This window comes from Palaemon carinicauda, chromosome 24 (assembly GCF_036898095.1).
Source record: "Palaemon carinicauda isolate YSFRI2023 chromosome 24, ASM3689809v2, whole genome shotgun sequence".
NCBI lineage: Eukaryota > Metazoa > Arthropoda > Malacostraca > Decapoda > Palaemonidae > Palaemon > Palaemon carinicauda.
In genome coordinates, this window is record NC_090748.1 from 96688645 (window position 1) to 96703529 (window position 14885).

At 37.0% G+C, this 14885-nt stretch overlaps 1 long non-coding RNA gene across 3 annotated transcripts in view; it reads left to right on the plus strand.

Annotated features, from left to right (window-relative positions):
- Window positions 1–14504, plus strand: part of LOC137617905 (uncharacterized) — a 54893-nt gene extending 40389 nt beyond the window's left edge. For all 3 annotated transcript variants that reach the window (XR_011039695.1, XR_011039694.1, XR_011039696.1), the window contains exons 7-8: window positions 13517–13673; window positions 14105–14504. This is a non-coding gene — a long non-coding RNA (uncharacterized lncRNA). The remainder of the gene's footprint in view (window positions 1–13516; window positions 13674–14104) is intronic.
- The last annotated feature ends 381 nt before the right edge of the window (window positions 14505–14885 follow it).

Sequence of the window (14885 nt, forward strand, 5' to 3'; positions counted from 1 at the left end):
TAGCCTCCTGTTATTCAGTCTTGCTGAGTCCGACCTCCTTTCATAAAATTTACATCAAACTTAAAAATGCTCTAAATAGAAGGGATTCTATGATGTTGAAGTTTCTAGATCGTATTGTCTTCGATCAAATTAACGGATGGTCTTTTCACCCTCGCCCCAAATAGTCCAGTACTAGCCATCAACCTCGCCCCAAATACTCCAGTACCAGCCAGGAGTCTCGTATCAATATTTGAGGCAGGAGAATTTCAGAGTTTAGTTTACTAAAGGGTCACTAAAGCAGTGGTTCGCAACCTTTTTCTGTCATTTCCCCCCTGCACCCAGTTCAACCGTCCAGATTACCCCCTTCATGCCCCGCCCAGCCTCATGCCCACTAGCCTGCCTCAGAAATGGGCATGACACTCCAACTCTCCCCTTGAATATCATGTCCTTGAGAACTGATATGATCATATCACAATTGAATGGCTAAGAACAAATTGCCGCACGTACTATGAGGACATTTTCCGCTTGTTTTAGTTTGTAGGTAGTGTAATTATTTCCCCCCTGGAAGCTTCAAATTTCCCCCAGGTTGGGAACCACTGCCCTAAAGCATAAAAGTCGGAGGTATTCGCATGGTGGTATACCTTTTTGGAAAAAAAAGTATTTTCTCCGTATCCTTGATTTTGTGGCAATTCTCAATGGTTCAGTCAATATGGACAGACCATGGAAAGAGATTGCTCCTAGATCCTTAACGAGGTCTTTTAATGATCTCAGTCTTTTAATGATCTCATTTCCTTCAGGATCCAGATACTGATAAAAATTTCCTGTGTACCTACCAAATGCATGTGTTCAAATTTGTCACCGTTAAAGATATTTTTTTTTTTTACTTTGCACCCATAAATATATTTTCCATCTCCATTTCTGGAGTGTTCATAATATTCTTTCGCGATACAAAAGTAGTCTACAACTAACAAGATACAAGTGTTTTGCAGATTTTGGTCAATATCATTCTTAATCTAAAAAGAACAAGACCGAAGACTGTTCCTTGAGGGACCCCTGCTATGGCACGTCCTGGCTTTGATAGTGCAAGATTTACTTGAAGGTTTTGATTTGAGAGGAAGTTGTGTAACCATGCTCCTACTGGTCCGCATTTTGTATTTTCTTTCGGCTTTTTGCTCAGTATATTATTCTTTGTTGAAAACCTTGGAATATTAGAGATTTTCTAATTCTCTAATCAACTCTAGGTATCCAATATATTGACTCCTATCTGGTCGATAAGTTGTGATAATATAGACCGCACTTGTACAAATATATTCTAGTTCGTAGGTAGGTCTTTATTAGCCAGGTGTAATAATGTTGCTTTATTAGTGATATAGGCTGGTATGATTTTGGTAGATAGCATTTTCTGTTTGGCTTTAGTGCTGAGCAAATGATTAAATGCTGCAAGAGTTTTTTTTAATTTAATTTGCAAGTGATTTAAGTCACAGGAGATGAATGGTTTATTCCCAGTTCCCTTTTGCATGATTTTTATAGCATTGCAGGGGAGTGGTCTGGCCCAGCTTGCAAAATTAATAATAGGGTTGTCTACCCCTTTTTCGATCATTTCTCCTGCGAAATCATTATTTTGAAGCAACTGGAAGTTCGTCGAGACTAGAGTCAAAGAAACTAGTTGGATCGAGTATCTTGTAATTCAGGTCAGGAGACAAATTTTCTTTCCCACAGTTATCCCTACATTAAGGGGTTAGTTGCCTCTCCAATGCCTTCTATCAAAGGCATCCTCTTCTACCAAACCTCTTCTCTCTCCATATCATCCTTCACCTTTTCTCTCCATATTTCTCTACCTCCTCGATCTTCCACCCATAACAGGTTTCTCCCAGGCCCTCCTCAACATGGGTACACGCCATCTCGGTCGTGACACTTCTCACCACAGTAGTACCATTCTTATTCCATCATTTACCAATCTTTCAATCAGCGATATTCCCATAATGCACCTCGCCATTCTCATCTCTGTTCTCCTCGGCTGCTTCCTCTTTTCTAATCTATACATTAACTCTTGATCTTATTACCGTGTTGTAGATCTTGACTCTTAGCTCTATTGTCATTTTCTTATCACATACCCCTCCAGCTAACTCCCTCCACATCATCCAGGCTGCTTTTATCTTATCCTCAACTTAGCCTCACATCCTCCCTCCTGAAAGTAGATCACAACTATCTAATTTGTCCACCTGTTTTGTAACACAACCTTGACTTTCTTGTATGGGTATCCTGACCCTACCTTCCTTACTGTTTACCATAATTTCGGTCTTACTCATGTCACCCCTCTCCGAAGTCTCTTACCTTCCCGTCTTCATAATTTTCATCAGTAATCGTTTGTATATAACAGCTCCCCACAACTCTTTGTTTCTGATATATTCTCTTAACACATTCATGACCAGCACAAATAAAAAAAATAGAGTATTACTGATAACTGGTGTAATCCAAGATTAACTTTATAGGTTCTAGTTTCCCCGACTCCTGTTATTAGTTTTGGCCTTTTTCTTTTGTACGTTATCTCTACCATTCTAACCAGCTTCTCTGGGACTTTTATCTTCTTCAAGCATCATTATATTATTTTTCTTGGGCTCTATCATAAGCCTTCTCTAGATCTACATAAGCACTCGGTTTGTTTTCCCTCTAGACTCTTAATTTTTTTAAAGTTGTTTTTTTCTTATAGCTGTCTTACAATAAAGATGGAATCCACAGTCCCTCCCCCTGTTATGAATCTGTACTGCTGTTCGTCAATCTTTACAATCGCTCTCAATCTCTCTTAATACCCTCTCAAAACCATCCAAACCAAACAGTGTTAATTAAAATCCCGTGTAGTGACCACATTTCATGTTTTCGCCTTTCTTCTTAGATATAGATACCATTTAGATTCTCTGTCTAGTTTCTAGGCATTATTTTCACTGTTAATAATTCCAGTTTTCGGTCTCCCCCCCCCCCCCTCTGTAGCTAGTATCTTGACTATTGCAAATTGAAACTCTTGATTAGCCTGTCAGTTTACCATTGTTCATTTTACTCTATGCCCCACTTCACTTCTGTCTTCGTATCTTAATCACTGGATCCTCCACCCTTTGTGCTTTTCTTAGCTATGTCTCATTTTCAGTATTCAATAGTACAAACCATCTCTCCTTTTCAGTATTCAATGGTTGTTCAAAATATCTCTATCGCCTTTTAATATGCTATATTTATCCCTATCCAATTAAATTTCCATTTTCTATCCTTGATAATTCAATGTTGCCCCCAAATCCTGGCTTTGCCTTTTCCTAAAGTTTGAAATCTTATAGATAGCCTTTTATTCTTACCTTGTCCGAAGCATTTCATTTAATTGCACAGCCACTCTTCCAATACCTATTCTTACATCTCTCGTCAAATCTTTTTCTTCTTTGTCCTGTTCCTCTTCACCCTGTGCATTGCAGGGCTTACTTTCCAGTCCTTGAATGCCTTTTGATTTTCTTTTTACTGACTCTTGCATCTCTATCCCACCGCCACTTTTCTTTCGACACACCACGTCTGCTGTTTTTTCCACTAGTTCCTTAGTTTTCCCATACGCACATTTCTTTCAATTCTGCCAAGATATTTCTCTCTCTTTCTCTCTCTCTCTCTCTCTCTCTCTCTCTCTCTCTCTCTCTCTCTCTCTCTCTCTCTCTCTCAAATTGCTTGCCCTTTTCACCTTCAAGGTCCCGAACTTTAATTCTTGATCTTCTTTCTCCTCTTGGTTTTGTCTACCACTTTTTTTTTTTTTTTTAATTCACCACTGCCAATCTTATGTTGTTCAACACATGCTTCCACGAAATCTCTCTATAATCACATTATTTTTGTCAATTCCACTAATCAGGAGGTAATGTATTTGGTTTTTCCACTCCCCCACATTCCCAAGTTATCAAGTGCTTATCATTCTTTTAGAAACCTAGTGTTCAAAAATGCCAATTCAATACTCGGGGCCATCTCTAATATATACTCCCCACCTTCATTACTAATTCCAAACCCATCGTTTCCATATCAATCCTTTCTCTTCCCCATTATATCAATAATGTCTAGGCCTATGCCTAAAGCTTCACTTCTTTCACTGCTCTAATGGTTGCCTCAAATTCTTGTCTGAATAATCTTTTCTTGTTTTTGGCAACCCACCTAAGGAGCACATGCTGATAAATTTTATACGATCCTCTCATCATTTTGAATCTATAAAACTTAACATTTGCTCTTTACTTCTACCATATTTTCCTTCCAGTTATCGCCGATTATGACCCCAGTGTAATTTCTTCCAAATTATCTTAAGTAAAGATCAAACTAAATAGACTTTATTATTGGTTTTAACTGTAGTTTCCAGTCATCATATTGCAGGGTTATACACTTACCAGTGGTGAACTCGCTTCCCTCAAATCCCAAAATTTCTCCACACACGCACACACATACACATATTGTATGGATACCTTGATATATTCTCGTCTGTCTCTTGGTCTGGCAAATTTTATGGTTTTGACCTATTCAGTTAGTCTCTTTACATTATGCACATTGTATATTAATCACATAGATATTTTAAATGTATAAACGAGGAAATAAAGAAATAAAAACGAGAGACATAGACAGAGAAACCATGCGAAGGTTTATTTAGGTATCCCTTTAAGATAGTAAGAAAACGCAATCAATTTAACTTCAAAGAAAATGGTAATATTTTATGGGTCACTAAAAGAGTTTTTTAAAGAAACTACTAGACTATGGTTGAGAAGCTGTTATACTGTAAACTTCACTTGTATAAATCTGATTTTTAGGTAGAAGGTCGTTATCAGTCAGATGTTAGACTGTTGTTTATGTCTAGATTTCCTAAATTTTGACAAGACGAGAATTTGGCGATATATAGCAGGGTGGTATGATTTTGTTGGATAGCTTTTGCTATTTGGTAGTTGCTTTCCTAGGTTACATTGCCCTGTAATACACTACAATGAAACCTGCTATTTAGCTTTAGTACTGAGAAAATTATAGCATACATAAATATTTCCACCAGTCATTCTTAGTCCTTTTCCACCATCTGTCCCCAACACGTGCACACACCATCTTGGTCGTAACACTCGAATAACCTCTGTAATCTTTACTACGCCAATCATTCTTCTTATTTAATAATTTTCCAATTTTTCAAACTGTAATATTCCTATAATACTTCTAGACATTCTCATCTTTTCCCTCATGCTTTGCCGCCTCTTAACACTGGTCTTATTACTTTGCTGTAGATCTTTGACTTCTTTATTGGGATTGTCTTATCCCACACTACTCCCACTAACTCCCTCCACTTCCCTAAGGCTACTTTTATAATATTCTTAATTTCAACCTCATATCCTCCCTACTGCCTTATAGTGGATCCCTAAATTGTTCAGTCTGTTTTATAACAGAGCTTCTACTTTTATGTATGGCTATCCTGTCCCTACCTCCCTTAAAGCTCAACATAACATCGGTCTTCTCTGCATTTACCCGCAAGTCTCCCATCTCCAGTCTCTATCCACTCTAAAACACTTCCTATATCTTCCTCATTTTCAACATTGATCACCGAATCATCTGCATATAGCAACTCTCACAACTCATCATTTCGGATATCTGATCGCATCCATTACCAACCCAAATAAAAATGGGCTTAATTTTCCTTTCCTCTATGCCCTCTGCATTTCTGTATTCTGTTTCTTCGTCACAGGACCCACCACCCTTTGTGCTTCTCTCTCTCTCTCTCTCTCTCTCTCTCTCTCTCTCTCTCTCTCTCTCTCTCTCTCTCTCTCTCTCTCTCTCTCTCTCTCTCTCTCTCTCATTAATGTCTATCTTTAAGCAATAATTTTTAATCAATATCCTTGACTACTCAGTTACATTAAATCCTATCTTTGCCTTATCTTAGATATACTATTCTTCCCTTATCCCTATCCTTTCATTTAACTGCTCTACCACTTTCTCAATAAGTATATATAATTTCCTTCTTGGATCTTTTTTTTCTCTTCTCTGTACCGTTCTTATACAACTTGTGCACACTTGTTTTCCAGTCCTCAAAAACTTTTGGTTTTCTTTTAACTAACTCTTGCATCGCTATCCTACTACCCCTTTTCTCCTTCCAACAGGCAGAGCCCGTTGGTTTTTCCCACTAGTTCATCCTGTTTCCCCTGCACATATTTCTTTCATATCTGCCCAAATATTTTCCACCCTGTTACACAGTCCAATTTCTAAGTTCAACCTTTCCAGTTACCTCTCATATTCCTCCTATATTGCTCGCCCTTTTTTCTCCTTCAAAGTCCCAATCCTTAAGTCTAGATTTTTCTTTCTCCTTTTGGGGTTTTTATCACTTTAAAATCCACCAATTCCAGTCAGTTGATCAACACATGATTCTCCCCAAATAACTTTACCATTCATCATGTTGGTTTTTATATTTCTTAACTCCTCGAACCAGGCTTTAATCTCCTCCTTTCCTAAGTTGCCAGGTGCTTGTCCACCTTTCGTAATCTGATTTCCATACACATCAATTCAGAACTCGACCATCTCTTGATACATATTCCCCATCTTCATTTCAAATTCCAAACCTATATCCTCCATGCACCTCCTCGTATCAATCCTTTCTCTTCCACACACTGCCATTAATGTCTATTCTTATGATCACTTTTTCCTCCTTTCACTGTTTTAATAGCTGCCTCAAACTCGTATAATTACATGATTTTTTTTTCTCTTGTTCTTAAGAACCTATCTGAGGAGCATATGCTGAAATTCTTTACTGTCAGGTCCCCTATCATAATTGGAATCTTTAAAAGCCTATCATTTACTCTATCTACATAAATTTCCTTCCAGTTATTGCCTATTACTAGCCCCAACCAGGTTCTTCCCTCTTATGACCCGCTGTAATAGCTTATACCCATTCCATATCTCTAGTTTCACTTCTTTCTGTCTTAGTCTCCTGGTCACACAGGATATCTACTGTATCCTCCTCCTGTCCACCACATCTACCATCTTCCCCAACCTTCCCTTTAGAGTACTAAAACGTTTATAGAAATGAGGGTGACTTAAATAATTTAATGTTTCAAATTACTTTGTATATTCTATGAAATGTGGTAGACTAATGTCTGCAAGGGATCACATGGCACGTATGTACTTTTCTTTTGTGATTTAGTTCTTTGTGGTTCAATTACCTCCTAGTGGTGAGTATCTTATGGAAAATGTTCTGAAACATTATTCGTCAATGCTTTACAATGTTCTCTTTGCTAGCCAGTATTTGCCTAGTGAATGAGTAGATTTGTAAGCTACACTCCATCTGGTAGCCCTTTTTGTTGCCAGAACCTCCTCTTGGTTTCCTACTTTTGACGTTATAAATTTCCATTCTCTCTACCTAGTGTAGTATGGCATTACTGTTTGTCGGTCGAGCGTGTGCCATAGTAAGGACGAGGCTTTGCAGTGGAGCCAATGAAAATGGGGGAAAACTTGGATAATTTAGAATCTTGGCCTTATTTGAGTTTTGAAGACCGTAATGGTAAGAGGATACAAGAAACTCTCTTCACATGTAGTACTGTAAAGGTTAGTAGACACATAACATTTGTTTTAAAAAATGTAGAACGTGATTCGGTCCCATATTTTTGGGTTTGTCAAAATCTGTATTTTCTGTCTCAACAGAGTTTTATAATTTAAAAACCAACTTGAAAATATCTATTTAACAAATGAATTTGTATATTGGAAAACCTCAAAGTATTTTTTGTTTTTAAATTTACTTTATCAATGAATTTTATTTTTTGGTCACTTTTTTTTATATCTAGTTTTTCGTGATAAGTCGTTGTACAGAATGTAGGCTATAATATTCCTTATATTTTCATGTTTGGATGACATTATAACCAGTCTATTATTACCAGTATCTATTTTCCCCTAAAAAGATAAAAATCATAATTTCAGAAATCGCCCTTCCCAACTTTTCTTGTAGATGTTTACCTTGCCGCGGGGAATAGTCAATTTGCAGGGTTATTCAGAGTAAATTTTAAGATTTTGGCTTATTTAATTATAGTCAGACACTTTATACATGTTTCTGCATAATAATCACCTAAATATTGTCAATATCTAAACTAGTAGACAAAGAAATAAGAACAGGGTTTAGAGAAACTTGATAACTTTTATTTTAGTATACCTTATATTTTCTAGGAAAACGGAAAAATAATTTTCGCAAAAGCAAAGAAAACGAAAACTTTTTATGGGGGACTAAAATGATATTGAAGACCTCCAGCAATAGGAACCCAGGTCAGGAAATGATTGTGCGCGGGACCGGCGCGCTCACGTAAAACTAAAGTGAGGCGAATTCTTGCCAACATTTTTTTTTTATTTATTAAAAGAACGATACACAATATTAAACTTAGACATTCTCCGAGCCAAAAAAAGGCCATAATCTGATTTTCCAAAATTCCAATGCGGGGGTAAACAGTTGCTCTCTTATTAGGCAATACAGATAAATTGTCAGTCATCATGGATATATAAAAAGATTGATAAAAGATTAATGTGCATGCATAAAGAGTTAGCGACCATTGCCACATATTTCGGCATATAATCAATTTGTTATTGAGAACATTATATGTTGATGAAATTGCCAAGATCTCAGAAAGCGAGCCAAGTAAAAGAATGGATGTTAAACTGATAAGCACATTTTCAGTGGATAGGAAAGCTGAAAATCGGGTAAGTAATATATTACTAGAGGACAAGTGTCCCTTACCTACCTTCACGCCAAAAACAGCTTAACCGGAAGGTTAACAGGAAAATGAACATTCCCAAGGAGAGAACACAGAAGTATGGACCCCAGAATGCGTGTCCTTACTTGCCAAATACTATTTTTTTTCCATAATCTTAACCATCCCGAAATTTAAATCATCCGAAGGCAAGCCTCCAGGTAGCAACTGGGAAGGCAACGCTAACCGTAACCCATAACTCACGACATGAATAACAAATGTGGAAAATGAAAATTAACGTTGCACATAGCTATAACACAATTAAGTGTGTATACTGTACTTTACTGAATTTTTGGGCCATATTTTACGGTGAAGTACCAGTTATGAGTGCGATTGATGACAGCCGAATTGGAATTTTGTAAATTGACATTGATATTTTTGTATAAAAGACTTTTCTTCATAGTTCAAATATATTTTTATGAAAATTTAATGTCAAAGGTTTTTTTTTATCTATTTATGCTAGTGTTCCCCGTCGCACAGACAACCCCTTTTAAGTTTTGATAACTTTTTTTTTCTTTCTTTTTCGTTAAAATTTCCAGGGAAATAAGTATAGTATCCCCATATAAATAATTATACCATTTTCTAATAAGAAATGTATTGTTCGTTTTCTTTATACAATTTATCGTATTCGTAAACCAAAGAGGTGCCGATGAAAAGGCAAATCCCTCGTCCATCCAAAGGCCCAAACAACTGACGCTGAACCTGGACCTTAATAAACTTTAGATGCACGTCTCGTATTTTCTTATTTCTTTATCTGCTAGTTTATATATTTACAATTTTTATTTTATGAATATGCTGAAAGATGCATAAAGTGTTAGATCCGATAAGTAAATAGCCTAAAAGCGTGAAATTTGCTCAGAAAAATGAATGCATGGACGAGAATGTTATAATCATCATTTTTATAAATTATTTATTATTTTTTTTTATTAGATAAGGTGCAATCCTGGTTGGAAAATCCAATTTAATCAGTCATGCTTAATTGTGCTTCTTTCCCACTGTTACCCGTACATCAAGGGGGTTGATAACCTGATGCGCCCTCTATAGTGCCTAATATCAAAAGTATCCTCTTCCACTTAACTTCTTCTCCCCATATCAACCTTCCCTTTATCTCTCCATCTAATTCTCTGCCTCCTTCTCAATCTTCTCCTACTAGCAGGATCCTCCCAAATCCTCCTCACTCCCTCCCCACCATTCATCCTCAGCATGTGCCCACACCAGCCCAGCATTTTCGTCTGTTCTCTCAAGCTTTGCTTCATCTTTTTGTCTGAGAACCCTCGTTTCCTATCGATACATTAACATGTCTTGTCACTGTGCTATAAATCTTCTATTTTTAGCTTGATTGACATTTTTTTATCATATACCATTCCCACTAACTTCACTTCTACAAGCTGCTTTTATCCTATTCTCAAGTTCAGCCTCATATCCTCCCTCCTGACTTAATAGTAGATACTAAGTATTTTAATTAATCTATTTTATAACTGGGCCTCTACTTTCATGCATAGCAATCCTGTCCCTACCATCTTTACTGCTTCCTATATCTTCTGTCTTATTCACGTCTTTCTATCTTCTTCCTCTAACAGGTTACTCTTTAGCCCTCCTACCTCCCTCCCTCCTCACCATTCATCCTCAAGTGCCCACACCATTTCATTTGTGACACTCTTATCACCTCTTCATTACACATGTCATTCTTCTTATTTCCTCATTTTCCAATCCTATTCCCATAATTCACCTCTGCATTCTCATCTCTGTTCTCTCAAGATTTGCTTCCCCTTTTCGTCTTGGAGACCACGTTTCCGATCTATACATTAACAATGGTCTTATTACTGTGCTATAGATCTTAATTTTTAGCTTGATTGGAATTATCTTCTCACTTACAGCCCCTGATACCTCCTCCACTTTCCCCAAGCTAGTTTTATCTTATTCTAAACTTACCTTCGCATCTTCCCTCCAGATATAGATTAGATCCCAAGTATCTGAATTATTCCATCTATTTTATAACAGAGCCTATACTTTCATTCTTAGCAATCCTGTCCCTACCTTCCTTATTGCTCACTATAGCTTCTATCTTTATCACATTTACTCTCAAGCCACCCCTCTCAATCTTCTCCCACCAGCAAGTTCCTCCTAAGCACTCTTCACTCCCTCGACCCCATTCATCCCCAACACGTGCCCTCACTATCTCTGCCACAACCCACTCATCATCTCTTTTTATCTCTACTACGCCTGCCTAATCTAATTTAGTTTTCCAATCATATTCCCATAATAAATCCCTGCATTCATTACTGTTCTCTCAAGCTTTGCTTTCTCTTATCTTAGAGCCCACATTTCCAATCAATACATTAACACTGATCTTATTACTGTGCTATATATCTTGACTTTTAGCTTTATAGGCGTTTCCTAATTGCATACCACTCCCGCTACCTCCCTCCACTTCCCCCAATCTGCTTTAATCCTATTCTCAACTTAAGCCTCACATCCTCCCTCCTGGTTTATAGTAGATCCCAAGTATCTGAATTTTATTTCCGAGCCGCTTCTTTCATGCATTGCTATCCAGTCCCTACCTACCTTACTACTTACTATATCTTCTATCTTATTCACATCTACTCTTAAGCCGCCCCACTCGATCTTCTCCCACTAACAGGTTCCTCCTAAGCCTTCCTCGCTCCCTCCTCACCTTTCATCCTCAATACGTGCCCGCATCATCTCTGTCATGACACTTATCACATCTGTAATTTTCACTACACCTGGCATTCTTATATCTTTTTTTTCTAATCCTATTCTTATAATCCACCTGAGCATCCTCATCTAACGCTTAGCTTCCTCTTTTTGTCCTAGAGTCCACGTTTCCAATCCATACATTCCTGATCTTATTACTGTGCTATGGATACTGACTTTTAACTTGATTGGCTTTTTTCTGCTACCTCCCTTCCCTTCCCCAAGCTGCTTTGATCCTATTCTCAACTTGAGCCTCACATCCTCCCTAATATCTAATAGTAGATTCCAAGTACCTGAATTGTTCCATCTATTTTATAACAGAACCTTTATTTTCATGCATGGCTATCCTGTCTCTACCTTTCTTACTGCTCACTATAGCTTTCATCTTATCCACGTTTACTCTATCTTCTCCCACTAACAGATTCATCCCTAGGCCTCCTCACTACATACACTTCATTCGTCCTAAATACGTGCTCACATAATCTCAGTCTAGATTACATAGGTGATAAGTGTGTCACGACTATACCTGCCTTTCTTCTTAATCAATAATTTCCAATCCTATTCCCGTAATCCTCCTCGGCCCTCTCATCTGTTCTCTCAAGCTTTACTTCCTCTCTTTGTCTTGGAGCCTACGTTTTCAATCAATGGATTAATACTAGTCTTATTACTGTGCTATAGAGCTCGACTTTTAGCATTTTATTACTGCATGGCACTCCTGCTGTCTCCCTCCACTTTCCTCAAGCTGCTTTCATCGTATTCTCGACTTCAGACTCTCATCCTCCCTCCCGTCCTACAGCAGATACCAAGTATCGGAATTGTTCTATCCGTTTTATAAATAAGAGCCTCTACTTTCATGCATAGCTAACGTGTCTCTACCTTCCTTACTACTCGCTATAGCTTCTTCCTTATTCACATTTAACTCTCAAGCCATCTCAAGTATCTTGCTACTCTACAACTCTTCTCTGCAAGTCTTACTCATTTTCAGCCATAATCTAAATTTGTACACGAAATTTTTTTGACATGTTAATTTTCATATGTATAATTTTACAAAGGAAGTTACTTTTATAATGTCACTAGATTCCATTCGTTGCAAGTATTTCGACTTGGCTAAAGGTGTAGGTACAGAATGAATCTTCTCGCTTTTGAATTAAAAAACTGGTTAGTCTTGGGTAGTGCCATAGCCTCTGTACCATGGTCTTCCACTGTCTTGAGGGTGCACTCGGGCATGCTGTTCTGTCTTGTTCCTCTTCTCTTGTTTTGATAAAGTTTTTATGGTTTATGCAGGAGATATTTATTTTGATGTTGTTACTGTACTTAAAATATTTAATTTTTCCTAGTTTCCTTTCCTCAATGGTCTATTTTCCCTGCTTTACCAACTAGGGCTGTAGCTTAGCAAATGATGACAAAAATAATGATAATAATAATGCTGTTCATTTTATATAAACTTTCATCTAATAATAATAATAATAATAATAATAATAATAATAATAATAATAATAATAATAATAATAATAATAATAATAATAATAATGCCGAATCTCTTCTTCATTTGTTGGACAAAAACTTGCAGTCAATTAAATTTCTTATTATCCCTGATCAACAAAAGTTCAAACTTGCAGTGAATGACTTAATGAAGTAAAAACACTTTATAGAATTTATATATGAAACCCCTATGTAAATGTTGTTACTGTCTTAAAATATTTATATTAATTGTTCATTACTTCTCTTTTAACTTTTTTTTTTTGAGTTTCCTCACTGGGTTATATTAATTTATTGGAGCCCTTGGGCTTATAGCATCCTGCTTTTCCAACTAGGGTTGTAGCTTAGCTAATAATAATAATAATAATAATAATGATAATAATAATAATAATAATAATAATAATAATAATAATAATAATAATAATAATAATAATAATAATAATAATAATAATAATAATAATAATAATAATTGAAGATTAATAATGATAATGATAATTGTAGACCCTGAAGAAAGCATGAAGGGAACTGACTTTACTTAAATCTTATGATTATAGTTATTCTTCTCATCATATTCGTTATTATTTCAGACTTCAAAAATGCGTGTCTTCGACCATTGAAATTTTTCGTCAATATGATTGATTAATCAACGGGTGAATGAGTGGAATTTCGACCCAATGGACCAACATTGTAATAGAGGAAGCAATTCGGCAATTATATGCAACTAGCGGAAATCTGCAATTAAAGGTATACTAATGTCCTTGAATTCTTGCCGCATGAATTTCAAACTCTTTCTCTTCATGAGTTATGATACACCGTTCATGATTTAATGTATAAAATATTTTGACATTTACTCATTTATATGCTTGATTGTGACTTAGTCTTTCAGATAGTGTTCAGTAGAGAATGACTCACGGTCAATTTTTTTTTTTTTTTTTTTTTCAATCGAACTTTACTATAATGGTGAAACCTCTATTATGGGACACATGCATGCATTATTAATTTTGAGTTTAGCCAAAATAATTAATGTATTGTCATATTGTATCAACATTCAAGTCTTTACCACTACATGAAAGCATTATGATAAGCATTTGCCTGCTTTCTCGTTTTAACAAGGAGCATTCTGCCTTATTTCTCGTTTTATTGAAGAACTTTCTATTACTGCATTTTTCTTGCAGGCCTATATGGATGTAAGAAAGTTTCTCACCTTGAGAAGAGCATACCAAATGAGCAGAAGGAATACAATTTTGTTTATGAAGAGCAAAGCAAAGGAGAAGGAAGAGTAAATCAGCAGGATTTACCAGTAGGAAGTGAGCAGGAAGAATAACGACATTAGAAGGCCATGAGCAGGAGTTACTATTAGGAGCTACTGAGAGGCCATGAGCAGGAGCAACTGGAATCGCGTGAGCAGAAGCTGCTGAAAGGCCTTGAGAAGGTGCTAGTAGGAGCTACTGGAAGGCCATGATCAGTAACTACTACTAGGAGATATTAGGCCGTGAGCAGAAGATACTAGAGGACCATGAGCAGGAGATAAGAGCTATTAGAGGGCCGTAAGCAGGAGTTAATAAATGGCCATAAGCAGGAGCTACTGGTGAGCAGGAGTCACAAGTGAGCAGGAGCTACTAGCAGGCAGGATGAGCTGAAACTACTAGTGAGCAGGATGAGCTGGAACTACTGATGAACAGGAGCAGAAGCTACTAGTGAGTAGGATGTAGCAGGAGTTATTAGTGAGCATGGTTTGCAGGAGCTACTAGTAAGCAGGGACTAGTGAGGATGACGAGCAAGAGCTACTAATGAGCAGGATGAGCAGGGTCTATTAGTGAGCAGGATGAACAGCAGCTACTGGTGAGCAGGATGAGCAGGAGTTAAAAGTGAGCAGGATGTGTAAGAGCTACTAGTGGTATGGATGAGCCGGGTCTACTAGTGAGATGGATGAGCTGGATGTAGCCTACGCGAGCT